Source organism: Phasianus colchicus, chromosome 4 (genome assembly GCF_987193195.1).
Source record: "Phasianus colchicus chromosome 4, bPhaCol1.hap1.1, whole genome shotgun sequence".
In the NCBI taxonomy this organism is placed as follows: Eukaryota; Metazoa; Chordata; class Aves; order Galliformes; family Phasianidae; genus Phasianus; species Phasianus colchicus.
The window spans coordinates 26,087,831-26,102,002 of record NC_143439.1 but is presented as its reverse complement, the minus strand read 5'-3'; the positions used below and the strand labels follow the sequence as shown (position 1 = coordinate 26,102,002).

The 14,172-nt window shown below is 37.8% G+C and overlaps 1 protein-coding gene and 1 long non-coding RNA gene across 4 annotated transcripts in view; one reads left to right on the top strand and one right to left on the bottom strand.

The window, feature by feature from the left end:
- VEGFC (vascular endothelial growth factor C) overlaps nt 1-14,172 on the top strand; it is a 201,617-nt gene that overhangs the window by 30,888 nt on the left and 156,557 nt on the right. The window lies entirely within an intron of this gene.
- On the bottom strand, nt 8,017-13,795 carry LOC149918136 (uncharacterized). Its single transcript, XR_016465954.1, has 4 exons — nt 13,678-13,795; nt 11,067-13,469; nt 9,107-9,644; nt 8,017-9,037 (listed from the first exon to the last, which is right to left on the bottom strand). It is a non-coding gene; the product is annotated as an uncharacterized LOC149918136 (long non-coding RNA).

Genomic DNA, 14,172 nt, shown 5'->3' with positions numbered 1-14,172 from the left:
GTTTATCTAAAAATTCTGAGAGTTCATATTAGCATGGACAAGCCATTACCAATAGTCTGGCTGTGAATATGTTGGGCCATCTCACTGAAGCAAAAATCAGAAATGGAAGAGAATACTTACACAGCAAAGTGGCAGGTACACTATTGTTTCTCACTCTTCAAAAAAATGTGAAGATAGCATGTGAGATAGAGTTCAAACTAATCAGGAATACTATCTGGTGGTGGTAAAAAGTAATATTTATTCATGTTATTTACATGTCAAAGCACTGACTGCATTGCAAAAATGTTTGTTTGCCATGTAGTTTATACTTTATATAATTTATCACATCATAGGTTAAATTGAAATATTATTTGGTGATAATTGCAATTCTTCAATATGTGGGAGATACCAGTTGAACAGTATAATTCCAGTCAATTTAGTACTCCTCAGGAGATACAATTCATGTGATGCCTAGAATAATGTAACCTCATATATGCATATAATAGGTCACTCTGAAAGTAATGCATCCTTTTTATTTCTGTGGAAACTACAATGAAAAAACACATTTTTATAATCAAGAGCTACTCCATTGTCTTAGTCAATTGGATTTCTTCCAGTGAGAAGACAAGTGTATTTTTAATTCTATCTGAACCATACTGCTTTATTTTGTGTGGTTTAATGACTGTAACTTTGTAAAACAAATACTGAAGAAATGAAGTAGAATAGTTGTATCCCTTTAGAGTTTCTACTTCTTTGCGTGTTGTCTTGATAACAAGATTATGCTGTGTACTATAAAAAAGCTCAATGTGTTTCCATGTCTTTGCATGAAGAGGTAGATATTAAACTTTTTTTGAGGAAGGGAAACAGTACAGATCACTGAAATGGTATATCACTGAATTAAGAGTCTGCAGGTGTCATGAAGTTTCTAGTTAATACAATGACTGTAACTTCTGTACCTCAAAGACATTTAAAATTAAGCTAGAATAGAAATAGAAAGTTTGGGCTTTTTTCCCCATCTGGAGTAGAGTGAAAGGCTTATGCTAGTGAAGTCACTGTGTGCTTTAGTAACTTTGGCATCAGGCACTGTTATTTTTGTTTTAGCACAGATTTGTGGCATTTCACATTTCTTTGATAGTCTTGGAATACACAATACTTATATTTTCTTCTGTATAGTTCTATATAAAGATGCTGATAATCTTTGACATACATTCTTGTGTGATATCATCTATTTAATATAGATCTTCTATACATCTGTCACTCACTGAGAGCCTGACCAACTGTGCTAACAGTTTTATTGACTTTGATGGATCACTAGTTCTGGATGGTCAAACAGGGACAAACACTGCACTTCTTAAATTCTCTTAAGAATTTATAGTTTAAAATTTGCTGGATCACAATACTACCACCTAAATTAAGAAATGTTACCTGATAATTTCTGTTAACTACTGATAAGATTTAAACTATACATGTAGGACTTAAAAAAAAAAAAGTTTTAAAAAAAGAATTTGAAGAATTTGAGAGAATTCATCCATAATACAGCACTAGATGAAGGACTTGTTATCTGATTCTTCTTTGTCTGTATTATAATATTTGTTTTTCAATTAATTGAAAAATCACATTGATACATGGGTGTCTGAAAAATGTTGCACAACTTCTTTTGTAGCTCTACTCCCCAAATCCCTGTTATTTGATGTTCAGATTTTCTGAACTTAAAGACAAATACTTACTTAATGTTCTTGTGACTGTAGCCAATAAACACATTTCATCACTATGGTTGCAAAAAACAAATATCCACTATTGCAATGTATCTGATAGGCACAAAAGAATTAATTGACACGAAAGAATTTGATCTCTGATACTATGTTAAAAACCAAATTGTTAGAGGAGAGAAAGTGCAAGTACAGTGAACAGATTAGATCAGATCTTAATATTTTATTCTTTGTGTAGGTTTGTACTGGGTCAGGTTAGATATGTTCCTTCAAGAAAAATCTGTTCTTCATACCTTCTTTGAGTAAATGATTAATGTTTCTACAATGGCAGATAATCTGTTTCATGACATTTATGACTGGCATAATCATTCCTTATGTGAAAAAGAAAAACATGTATGGTAAAGTAAAAAGATGTGATCTATAGTTCTTATCATTAAGAATATCATGAGGGAGTTGCTGAGAGGGGTTAATCTGATAATTTGAAAATCATAACTGTAGAAATATTCATGTTGCAAAGTCAAGAATTAGAAGGCTACATCTGAGTTTATTGTGCAATGCTGACTGAACTGCTTATATGTTATGGTACGGATTTTAGGGAAAATAGCCTAAATTTCTGTAATTAAAAGCAAAATCCCATATCTCATACAGTATACAAATATTATTTGTTTAAACCTTGTCATTAGAAATGGTCCCCAGTACCTTCTTTGATAAACTCATTTATACTCCCCAGGCCACCTTAAGTAAGGTGATACATTGTTCCTATTTCACAGAAATTGAGTTGCAGAATTGCAATAGAGAGTACCCTCTGATACTTGTTGCAAAATTAGAAACATCAGAGACCTGAATAAGAAGTGTATGTGGCAGTATATACTCTGTTTCTAGAAAACAAAATACTTCTTAAGTACAGTTTTATTGAAAGGTATTTTGTTTGAACCTGTTTTGCCCTTCAAAAGAACCAGGTACGAAAGTGTACCAGGAGATCCATTCTAGATCTATCCTCTGTTTTTTCTTCCAGTCTTGTACTGTAATTTCTGTGCAGAAGCTTCAGTAATTTAGTAACTTAGTAAAGAAGTAACTTTTCTGTTTTGTTACTTGAAATAGCGGCTAGCTATTTCTTATATCTCTATTTAATCTCCAATATCTTCATTTTTCTTTGTCTCTGGAAAAGAGACTGTCAGCGTAACTGGATTGATTTTTTTTCTTAATGAAAGGAGTGTGGAGTGAAGACTGAAACCTGCAAAGACTTTCTTGGTTATAATGGGGAAAAAATATTTGTATGGTATTAAATTATATGCAAGGATGAGTGCTTGTCTATAAAATTATTCGTTTCCTTTTACTTTAGCTAGTGCAGAAGTCATAAATGCTACTAAATGTGTTTGTCATTATATTACTTTCCAAATTGATGCAGTTATTAGATTATGTTCAAATGCCTAGAATAGAGCAGGATGTTCTTTGGGCTTCCCTCATATCTTATCCCTGCTACTGTCTTTCTGCTCCTTTGTTAGCATGTGGATGAGCTTTTAGCATAATGTCCAGAACAGATGTTAGCAGTCTCATTCATGATCGAAGTTTTACTTTATGGTTTATGAATTGTTGCTGCAGACAGAAAACATTTGTCTGATTAGGTGTAAGTCTGTGTCAGGCATTCCAGTTTTGGGTACTTCTGTTCTGCTCACACTTGTCTGGGGGGTGGGGGGGGGGGGAAGGGAGCAGGGGAAGGAGAAGGCAGACTAGAAGCAGTTACAGTGGATGATATTTTTCTTGGCTCAATTTAGGGGTACCAGTTTCTAGAACTCATATTTCAGCATGTAGGTGCCAGCGTTTTCTAGAGGCTATGCTCTTTATTGTATTTCCAGTGCTACTGAGTTGCATTTGTCTCAACAAGTTTGAATGTATGTATTTTTAAGTGATATCTATTTTTCAGACAGACTAAGCAGACATTTAAATTAAACTTTATTTATTTTCTGGCTACTGGAATCATCTTCTCTTAAGGTTTGATTCTTGTTTCACCCATTGAAAATGTGTATGTAAGATTAAAATTTATTTAATGAAAGAATCATCCTTTTGAAAACTGGTTATTTTATATACAAATACAGTTTAAATAAGGCAGCATTGGTTGAAGATAGAGGCAAGAGAGAGAATTAACTGCATAATAAACATTAAATATCTATTCAAATAATGTGTTGTTAATGAAAACATGCTATGAAAAACAAGGATATAATGCATGCAGCATGTGAAATGAACTTCCAGGTAAGTAAATTTGTAAAATTATGGTTACACACACAAAGCAGGGACAGAGGTACTGAGTTCAGAGGTTGTTATTATCTTAACAGCAAGAGAGAGGCTGCATAACTATCTAATTCTAGAAAGTGTGAAAACAGTTTTTGTGATCTGTGGTACAGATGAATGTACCTCAATGGTTTTTGCTATGAGATTGTCTTCACATGTGAAAGCACCTCAGCTGCTGCATGTTTTTAAAAACTTTTGCATCTACTATGCTGTAGAATCTTCCGAAAGACACACAGAATAATCTAAAGGATGTAGTCAATTTGTTAATGTTTCATTTTTCAAATTAATAATGTATTAAAAAGTTTGAAGTCATGACATCCAATTTAGGACTGGGTAGCAGGAATATAAAGGAGATGTGGGGAGTATAGCTTGTGAAGCAGGGCAGAATGAAGAAGGCAGAAATATTTTGAAAATGAAAGATGTCTGAATGGCAACTAACACAGCTATATTCCATCCTACTCTTTGCTGCTTTTTTCTATTTTAAAGCCAAGTAGTTCTTGTTTTGAACAAGAGATTGATTAATCAAGTATACTAACAGTTCATAGAAGCCTTCAGTCTTCCCAGTTCATCTTCTATAATGTCAAGGTAAGATACGTAGTCTACAAAACACCACAGTCTAAGAGAAATAATTCTCCTAAGAACAGTGTAGGAGCATACTGTTTGCCATGTTGCCAGCCAGTCTGTAATATCAGGGGAAAGTGGAAGTTGATCCAGAGTGCTATGTAGTCCTGGATGTTTTTCCACCTTCCTTATTTGACTGCAACATCTTATTCAATTTAAACTGCTGTTATCTTTAATCTGCTGAGTGAACAGTACCATCCAGGACAGCACTGATAGCTATGACAAAGAAAGTAAGATAGTGACAAAGTCTTTCCAAAAGACAAAACTCTGAGGTTGATATTAAAAAAAAAAAAAAAAAAAACCAACAAAACACTAAGTGCTGAATTGTAGGAATAGAGGTTTCTAAAAATTTACAAAATATTAATGTAATTTTATATGTAATATTTGCTAGCTGGAGAAATCGCATTGAAGAAACTATGTTCTGTGTTCTGCTCAGAGTGAAAGTATCTTATGTATTTAGCTGGCATTTAGAAGTCTAAAATTAAGAACAAATAGGCCATTTCACTGTTTCTAAGCAAAGGTAGTTACTGTCTAGGAATGTTTTTCTTCTTGAGATTGTCCTGTTGTGCTGAGAACATCATAATGAAGAATTCCCCTATTGAGGACATAAAGGTGAATAAGCAAGGAAACTTTAGCATGGGAGCTTGCTTCTCCTTTAAAGAGCAGCAAAGGACATGTTTGAAGTGAGAATACAAAGAATGAAGCTGAAATACATAAACATGCAATTAATTTATTGGTTGGAGAGTCACAATACATGTAAACAAACATAAGACTTTCCTGAAGTACTTAATCCTAAACGGATTGCCTCTAAGAATTAGTGTTAATTGTTAATCTCAATGCCTCTTTTGTTTTAGTTTCTCTCTAGAAAACCAAAAATTCAAATTAGTTCCAAACCTTCCCAATTAGTTTCAGTGAAGACTGAACCTTTTTTAAAATGAGAAATTACAATGTACACATGAATATAGCACTGAACATACACTTAACAAGCTGCTATCATCTCAATCCTTTCTTGCTCCTTATGCCACGCATAAAAGTGAAGACCAACTCTGACTGAAGACAGCCCATGTAATTTGCAGAGAGAACAGTCATCTTATACTGGCTCTTAAAAGGAGACAGGTAAAACTAGCTTATTAATGGCTATCCAGAGCTTGCTGAAGACCACCTATTTTCTTTTTGAGCTATTGTGTAGTCCTTTTGGATCCTCAGATATTTCACATGCATTTTGCACATATTCTGCTTCATATTTGAAACATCTGAAACAATCTTCAGTAAGATAAATGATAATGCCTGCAAGAGATGTAGATAGAAGTGTAGTCAAGAAGGCATGTAGCCACCTTCTGGTGGAAGGCAAATCACATAGGTCATGTAGATAGAATTATGATAGGGATGTGACCCACTATTTAGGGTTGTTTTTGAGAAAATGTATACCTAAAGCATTGGAAAATATGACAAAGGAGGAAGGACAAGCAATTTGCCAAGATTATGAAAGATTTGTAATTTACTGTTACAACCTCATCTCTGTTAATTCTCCTACTAACTCACCTTTTGACATGTGAAAACAGCAAGATGAAAGCAAGGTCATGCTGCTGCCCTACCTGGACTGTCTGAGTGAATAACACAGGTACCTTTCTAAAAATGCAAACTTCTTGAGTGCCAAGAAGAATAAGAATTCTCTCTTCCTGAAGCACAGTAACGTGTGGGTTGATTCTTTAAGTTGTGTCAGTTGATTGATTCCTTTTAATCAGTTCAGTTTTATTTTGTCAGAACTGTGTATGGATATGTCTGTCACTAATCTCTCCCAGTTAGTTATTATTTCATGATTCTCTTTATATGTGCAGATATTTAGTTTGAGTCTGAAGACATATACTAATGTTGCTACTTCCAGCCTGTAAATTCTTGGAAATAAGCCCATTTGCAACTAACTTAATTTTCCTTAATTTACACAATTCTAAAGGTTAACAACTGTAGTAGTTTATTGCTTTGATGCTTGTAGTCATTTCAAAAATCTCTAGTTTTGTGATTATGATTTTGTAGTGTGAGAAGTTAAGCAAAAGTTAAGAGAAGATATTTTGGATTGATGGGAAACCTCTGATAAAGCAATATGCTGCTTATCTATTGATTTAAAAGATCAAATGAGTTCCTCAAATTACATTTCTGTTTTGGTTAAGTGAGGTCAAATAACCTTCACCTCTGTATTCTCACCTTAAAATTTTTGAATGATTGTGATAAATTAGTTGTTGATGGAGATGAGTCTTACTGAAAGTGTAACTTGAAATCTTTCAAACCATGTAGATAATTTTGTTGTTACTATTTACAATCAATGTAAGTGAAAAAGGGGCACATTTATTTTGTAAATACCACATATAAATCATCCAAAAATTGAATTGCCAGTAGTCACATTAAAGCCCTGTACTCCTCCACTCAATACAATACCACAGTTCACAATTTCCACTGGATTTCCAGGGATTCTTAAAAATAAGATGGGTGATTATTATTGTTCAACACATATTCAGAGTTCTGTCCAGGAAGCACTGCTATACATGAGTAATGTTTGAAGTATTTTAATTCATAAACTTTGGAATATATCTGCAAGATGTCTGCAATAGTGCTATGGGTTGTACAACTTCTGGTTTAGGCACCTACTCTGCAACCTTGTATGCAGTAAGTTAGATGCTGAGCCTACTGTCTTGAAATAGACAAAACCAGATGTTTCAAAATGGAATCAGTCCATGTTGGGCAGCCAAGTTACTCAACTTTTAATGTAAATATGCCCAGATCAGATCTCTCCACCTGAGCAGGTATTCTATCCGAAGGATATAGATTAAATGCTTACCCATTTAAGTGCCTCCCTCCGAGCAACAGTCATAGGTTGCAGTCATCTCCTGGTAGTAAGTGTTAATGTCTTTCCTTTTACTCAATGTGAATGACTTTCATGTTACTAGGTGTTTCAGGTGAAATTTGAAAGAAACAGATGAAATGCTTGTTTTTCACTGTAGCGTTTAGAAATCACATCAAATTGACATAGGTTTCGTTATTTTCCCTTAACTCTACACATTCCTACTTTTTTCTGTGTTGCCCATATCACATGGATACATACACTAATAACTCTTGTAAAAGCTGTGCTATTGTAAAGAGTCAAAGATTCACTAAAGCAGAAGAAAATGATGTTCTTTAGTGTAGTTTCGAATTATTTATTTGCATGCTTGTTCCTGAGCCAGGAATTTCAGTCCAGGATAGTAGCTGTCTTCCTACCAGTCTTTATATTCTATGTCTCTGTCAATTGTTTACAGGCAGGTTCAGCCCAGTTCTGTGACAAGTGGGGTGAGGGGACCCATGGATTTGCACCCTGGGAAAGGGAAAAGAGGAAAAGGATAGAGAGATGGGCCTAAAAACAAAACAGTGACAATGATCTGAGGAGAAACGAACTGATTTACTAAATAATGTATTGGAATGCAAGATAACACACTATAATTCTGTATAATATAATCAGAATTGAAGCTAATAAATCAAATAAAATGAGAGAGAATATCTGAAAACTGAAGGCCTTCCTCTAATGTTGTAAGATGCGTAGTTGGGTTGAGTAGAAGAGAAACTCCTGGCAAGTCATGAGACTGCCCTCTCTTTATCTTCCCTCCGAATGCAAAGTCCTCTGGGCTATGTAGTTCTCTTCTGGGAATCAGGTACCCGGAACTGGAACACTAACTCTTTAACTCCAAATACACAACATGATGTTATGATATGGAATACTGATAATGAAAAATCATAAAACCATGACATTCCACCCCTTATTCCGCATCAGTACATCATGCTTAATATATACAAACAACTAACAAGCATTAAACCCTTCCCCCCCCAGTGAGGTTTCATCCTCTTGGCTTGTTTAATTGTGGTGCAAGTGTTACAGTTCATAAACAACCTGTGCAGTAGCATCCATAGTTAAATCCACCCCTTGCTGTTTAGCCTACTTGTATGTTGCATCTCTTCCTTGATGGCCTTAGGTTTGAGAAATAACTCACGCTTGTGTTACTAGTCCGAATCTATTTGAGGCCATGTTAATTTTGGCAGCTTTGGCAGCTCAATCTACCTGATGATTATTTTGTTGTTTTTTAGTAGCCTGACTCTTAGGCACGTGAGCATCTACATGACACACCTTTAGAACTGTATTCTTTATTTGGGCGGTGATGTCTTTCCACAGTTCAGAAGCCCGAATAGCTTTACTCCTTTACTCCTTCTTTGCCTCTTGTTCTGTTCCTACTGCTGTAACCACTATCATAAGGCATTTGCCACCATCTGTGAGTCAGTATAAAGATAAAGCGTTGGTCACCTCTCCTGTTCAACATCAAAGGCCAGCTGGACAGCCTTTACCTCTGGAACTTGTGTGGGGATCTACGCAGCAGCTTTCCATCTGTGATGCTTCCCCACAGCACAGTATGATCCATCTGTGAACAGGGAAAATTTCAGTTTTTGGTATTTCATTCTATGGTGGGGCCTTTTTTAGTATGCAATACCTCTTTTGCTGGTGATGTTCCGAACCTTTATTTTCAGGTCAGTCCATGATCACTTTTAAGATTCCTGGATGTCTGAGGTTCCCCATCCAGTCTCACTGTGTAATCAATGCAATCCACTTATTCCAAGTGGCATCAGTAGTATTATGGGTGGGGAGAACCTTTCCCTTAAACATCTGGTTCAGTATAGGCAGTCCAGGTGCTAGAAGGAGCTGCATTTCAGTGCTGATTACTTCAGAAGCAGCCTGAACCCCATCATCCATGGCTAAGATCATCTTCTCAGTTGGAGCGTAGTACTCCTTGGACCCTCTGTATGCTTGATTCTAGAATACCAGACATCAGCCTCAGATCTCACCTGAAGCTCTCTGCCACAGACTCCATGTGGGACCTTTCTCTCCAGCAGCAGTGTAGAGGATGTTCTTTATGGCCTGTGCTGTCTGTACTGGCTCCAGGGCGATGGCTTGGGCTATCTCTTGTTTGATTTGCTCGAAGGCATGCTGCTGCTCGGGCCCCATGCAAATTTATACTACTTCCACATCACCTGAAAGGAGGTTAACAATGAGGCTATAGTTTGGAATGCGCATTCTCCAAAACCCTGCTGTGCCCATAAAAGATTGTGTCTCTTTCTTTCTAGTGGGTGGAGGCGTGGCAGTGATTTTGTTGATCACATATAATGGGATGTGGTGACATCCATCTTGCCACTGTATACCTAGGAACTGAATTTCCTGTGCAGGTCCTTTCACTTTGTTTCACTTAATAGTGAAACTAACTTGCAGAATGATCTGAATTATTATCTTTCCTTTTGAAAACTTCCTCTGCTGTGTTGCCCCACACAATAACATATCAGTGTACTGTAAGTGCTTGGGAGCACTGCCCTGTCCCAGTGCAGTTTGGATTAACCCATGGCAAATTGTTGGACTGTTTCCACCCTTGAGGAAAAATGATTCTAGGTATACTGAACTCCCCTCTAGGTAAAAGTGATCTGTAGTTACATTCTGTAGCCAAAGGAATGTAAAAGAAGGCATTAGCCTATACCACTTGGCTGCTATTGACACCAGCCACGGTAGTTTGCTGTCAGCCTTCATTCTCCACTGGCTTTACGCACTGGCCAAATGGGGCTGTTAAAAGGTGAACGAGTTTTGCTGATCAGTCCCTGACTCTCTAGTTGATGAATCGACTTATGAATGGGGAGTGAGGAATCCCTACTCGTTCGGTACTGCTGTCTGTTGTCTGTTTTTGTAGTAATTGGTACATGTTGCTCTTCTACATGTAGCAACCCCACAACAGACAGATCTTCTGACTGGACAGGCAAAACAGACTGCTGCTTAATGTTTGTGTCTACAGCAGCTATTCTGAAGGCCCATCTATACTCCTTGAATTCCTTAAAATATCCCCTTTTGAGGTAATCAATGCCAAGTACACATGGAGCCCCTGGGCCAGTCACAATAGGGTGTTTTTTACCAGTCTTTACCAGTGAGGCTTATTTTGGCCTCCAGCATAGTCATCTCTTGGGGAACCTCCAGTCACCCCAGAAATACAAATCGATTTTGTCCCTTGATAACCTGAGGGCTTTAGAGTGCACTGTGCACTACCGTCTATTAGTGCCTTATATTTCTGTGGTTCTGATATGTGAGGCCATCTAATCCACATGGTACAGTGCATCTATTGTCCCTGTCCCCCCACTGGCTGGTGGCAAGGCCCCTCTATTTGTTGCCTCTTGTTCTTCTTACAGAATTGCAGAATGGCCAGGGGTGGAAGAGACCTCGTGAATCCCCAATCCCCTTGCCACATGCAGGGCAACCAACCTCCACATTTAATACTAAATCAGGCTAGACTCACAGACTTCTGTGAGTCATGATCAGTCAAGGTCCTTAGAGCTTTTGCCATGTCCCTCCGCAACTGGAACAATCACCTTTTTGGAGGAGTTTGGCTTTGTGATTGATTTGTCTTGTAATTCTTTTACCTGTACTTGAAGTGCAGGAGTGGGTTTTTTATGCCACTTCTTCATCTGCATGGTCACATCGGTAAGGCCGCAAGGAAGTAAGTAACATAATCTTACTGTCATCACTTGGTCGAGCAGGAGGATGTCATCTTTTGATAGCTGAGACGTTAAATGATGCAGGTCAGGAGGAAAACAATTGGATCAGCACCTCCAGTAGGCTGTTTTGGTAATCCTGATCCCCATCGGGTGCCTCTGATACCACCATGGATTCATCAGTTTCATCACAATAAGGCACAGTAGAATGTTCATCCATCATATCTTCTTGATTTCTCTTCATTCTGTCCTGTTTTTCAGTTACTTTTGAAATGGCTGAAACATGTAGAGGGGTTAAATGTAACTCAAAGTCATGAAGTCTATTTATCAGTTCATTTGAAGAGGGTGGTCTTTGCTCTCTGCCATACATTGCTGCTAATGTACTGGTGTACCTTTCTGGTGCAGTTCGTGTGAATTTATGCCACGTATTTGGTGTACACCTGACTGTCTCAGAATCATGATCTTGGTTTGGATCATCAGGAATGAATGTGCGGTCATGTAACTTTTCCACCATGACTCATTCTCTCAAATAATAGATGCCATTTTTCATAGCAGTCCATTTCATTTTTAAGGCAACAGATAATGTTCGAAGGGGTGTTTTTCCTTTATGGCTAGCAGCATCTGCTTCTGGAGGGGGAAGGCCTCATCCTGAGGTTCACTAATATCTCTGCTGATATCTAAGTCCCTAGTAATGCTACCCAGTTGGTGAGCTTCTCTTCTATCTAGCAATACACTGTTGGCCCCATTGTTGCAACACTGAAGTAACCAGGTGACAATGAGTTCATTTTGTTGCTGTGAAAGACCTTTTCTCAATCCTCAAATTTCAGTCATTCTTAGAGGTCAAGTAGTAATGGTGATATTGTTTTCCCCACTTTCTACTCTTTTGGGGCTTATTGTTATCCTCCTGGGCACTTGGGTCTAAGCCCTTTCTCTGGATCCTTTGAATGACGGAGCCACACCACTGGACCTATTTCCTTCTCTTCTAATTTCTGCTTTTTCTACTTTCTCCTCCTCCTCCCCTTTCTTCTGTTCTAAACGAGGTGATGCTTGTTTCTTTTTCTGTTCTTTTACAGAGGCAAATGACATTGATTCTGGTGCCTCCTGCTACTGACCAGTTTGGTCAGTTTGAATGCTCTTACTCCAGCTCAGCTTAGAATCTGTCTTATTCAGTTAGGAGGAGGTCTTGTTCAGCTTGGAGGATATCTCGTTGAGATTGAAGTTTGACTTGTTTAATTTGGAGACTGTTTGGTTTGGATTGGAGGGTGTTTGGTTCAGAGGCTATTAAACTTGTACTTGAAGGTGTCTTGCTTGGTTTGGAGGGTCTCATTCGGATTAGAGGCTGACTAGTTTCTATTAAAGGCTGTCTCGTTCTGTTTGGAGGCTATTGATATTGAATTTGGATTGCAGGGTGTCTTGCTTTGTTTGGAGGGTATCTTGCTCAGGTTGAAGGGTATCTCATTCAAATCGGAGGTCTTTTCTCTCGACTGGAGTTTCTCTCAGATTGGAGACTCTCTCTTGGATTGGAGACCTTCCTTTTCAACTCAGAGACTCTCTCACTGGAGAATTTCATTCTTGCCTTGGAGTCTCTATTGCATAGGTTAGTATTGACTAAGGTCTGAAAGTCATAAGTCAGGCCCTAAATAATTGTCTCCTCAAATCTGCCTGAGCCAGAGCATCCCTGTTTCAAAATCTGCTTAGGCTCTTAGGATCTTAAACGTGTTCAGGAGTGTGGTTACGTGACTCTGAGGATGTCACTCTTTCTAAAGTTTCTCCCAAGTCCTTCCACACATCCTGCCAGTTTCTATCCTCTGTCTCTGAGGAAAGCTTGCTTGTAATGAAGAGACAGAGTGAAATTATTAAAAAGATGATGAGTAGTTCAAACAGGGTGATAAAACATGTGACCAAAGAAGTAAAACATATGATCACGCAAGCACTCAAACTATGCAGTAAGGCTAGAAGGGAGAGAATAAAAGACTGTTCAAAAATCAAAAGTTCTTCAAGTTCTGTAGAATTAGCAGCTAACTCTGGAAACTGTTCTAAAAGAGAAGGTGGGATCATTTTATTTTTTTCTTCTTTTTTTTCTCTTTATAGAAGCAAGCTAGCAGTACTTTACAAGTATCCCAGAATATTGGCAATCCAATTCAAGGTTGTGTTTTCAGTGAAGAACTGATAACCTCTTCTAATGAAGCTCTCTGAAAGCAGAAAGAGATTCGTTCTAAAAGCCAAAAAGCAGCCTACGCTTGCATTCTCCACCAAGAATGTCAGTGGTGTATGGGCTGGTTTGGCCCAGTTCTGTGACTAGCAGCTTGAGGGAGCTCGCAGGTCTGCACCCTGGGAAAAGGAAAAGAGGAAAAGGATAGAGAGATGGGCCTAAAAGCAAAACAGCGGCAATGATCTGAGGAGAAACAAACTAATTTACTAAATAAGGTATCAGAATGCAAGATAATGCACTATAATACTATATAGTACAATATGATTAGGATTGAAGCTAATAAATCAAATAAAATGAGAGAGAATATCTGAAAACTGAAGGCCTTACTCTAATGTTGCCAGATGTGTAGTCGGATCGAGCAGAAGAGAAAAGAGAGAGCAATCTCATGGCTTGCCAGGAGTTTTATCTTCCCTCTGAATGCAAAGTCCTCTGGGGCATGTAATTCTTCTCTTCTGGGAAGCAGGTACCCGGAACTGGAACATTAACTCTTTAACTCCTAATGCCCTATATGATGTTATGCGGAATACTGATAATGAAAAGTCATAAAACCATGACAGCCTCCTAGTAAGCAGCGGCTGGCTAGTGTAGGATAGATAAATTTACTTTCAGGAAAAGAGACTGCCAATGTTTCCAAGACCATCTCCTAAATTCCCCCTTGTTAAATAATATGATTAGATGAAACTGACATTAAGGTATTCAGCACTACATAAACAGCAAAGATTCCATTGTGAAAGTATATAACAAGGTGGATGCCAAGGTGAATAACTGGACGTCTCAGCAGGCTGTAGCTGAACAGTTCCTATGGCCAGCTTCTATAATGGA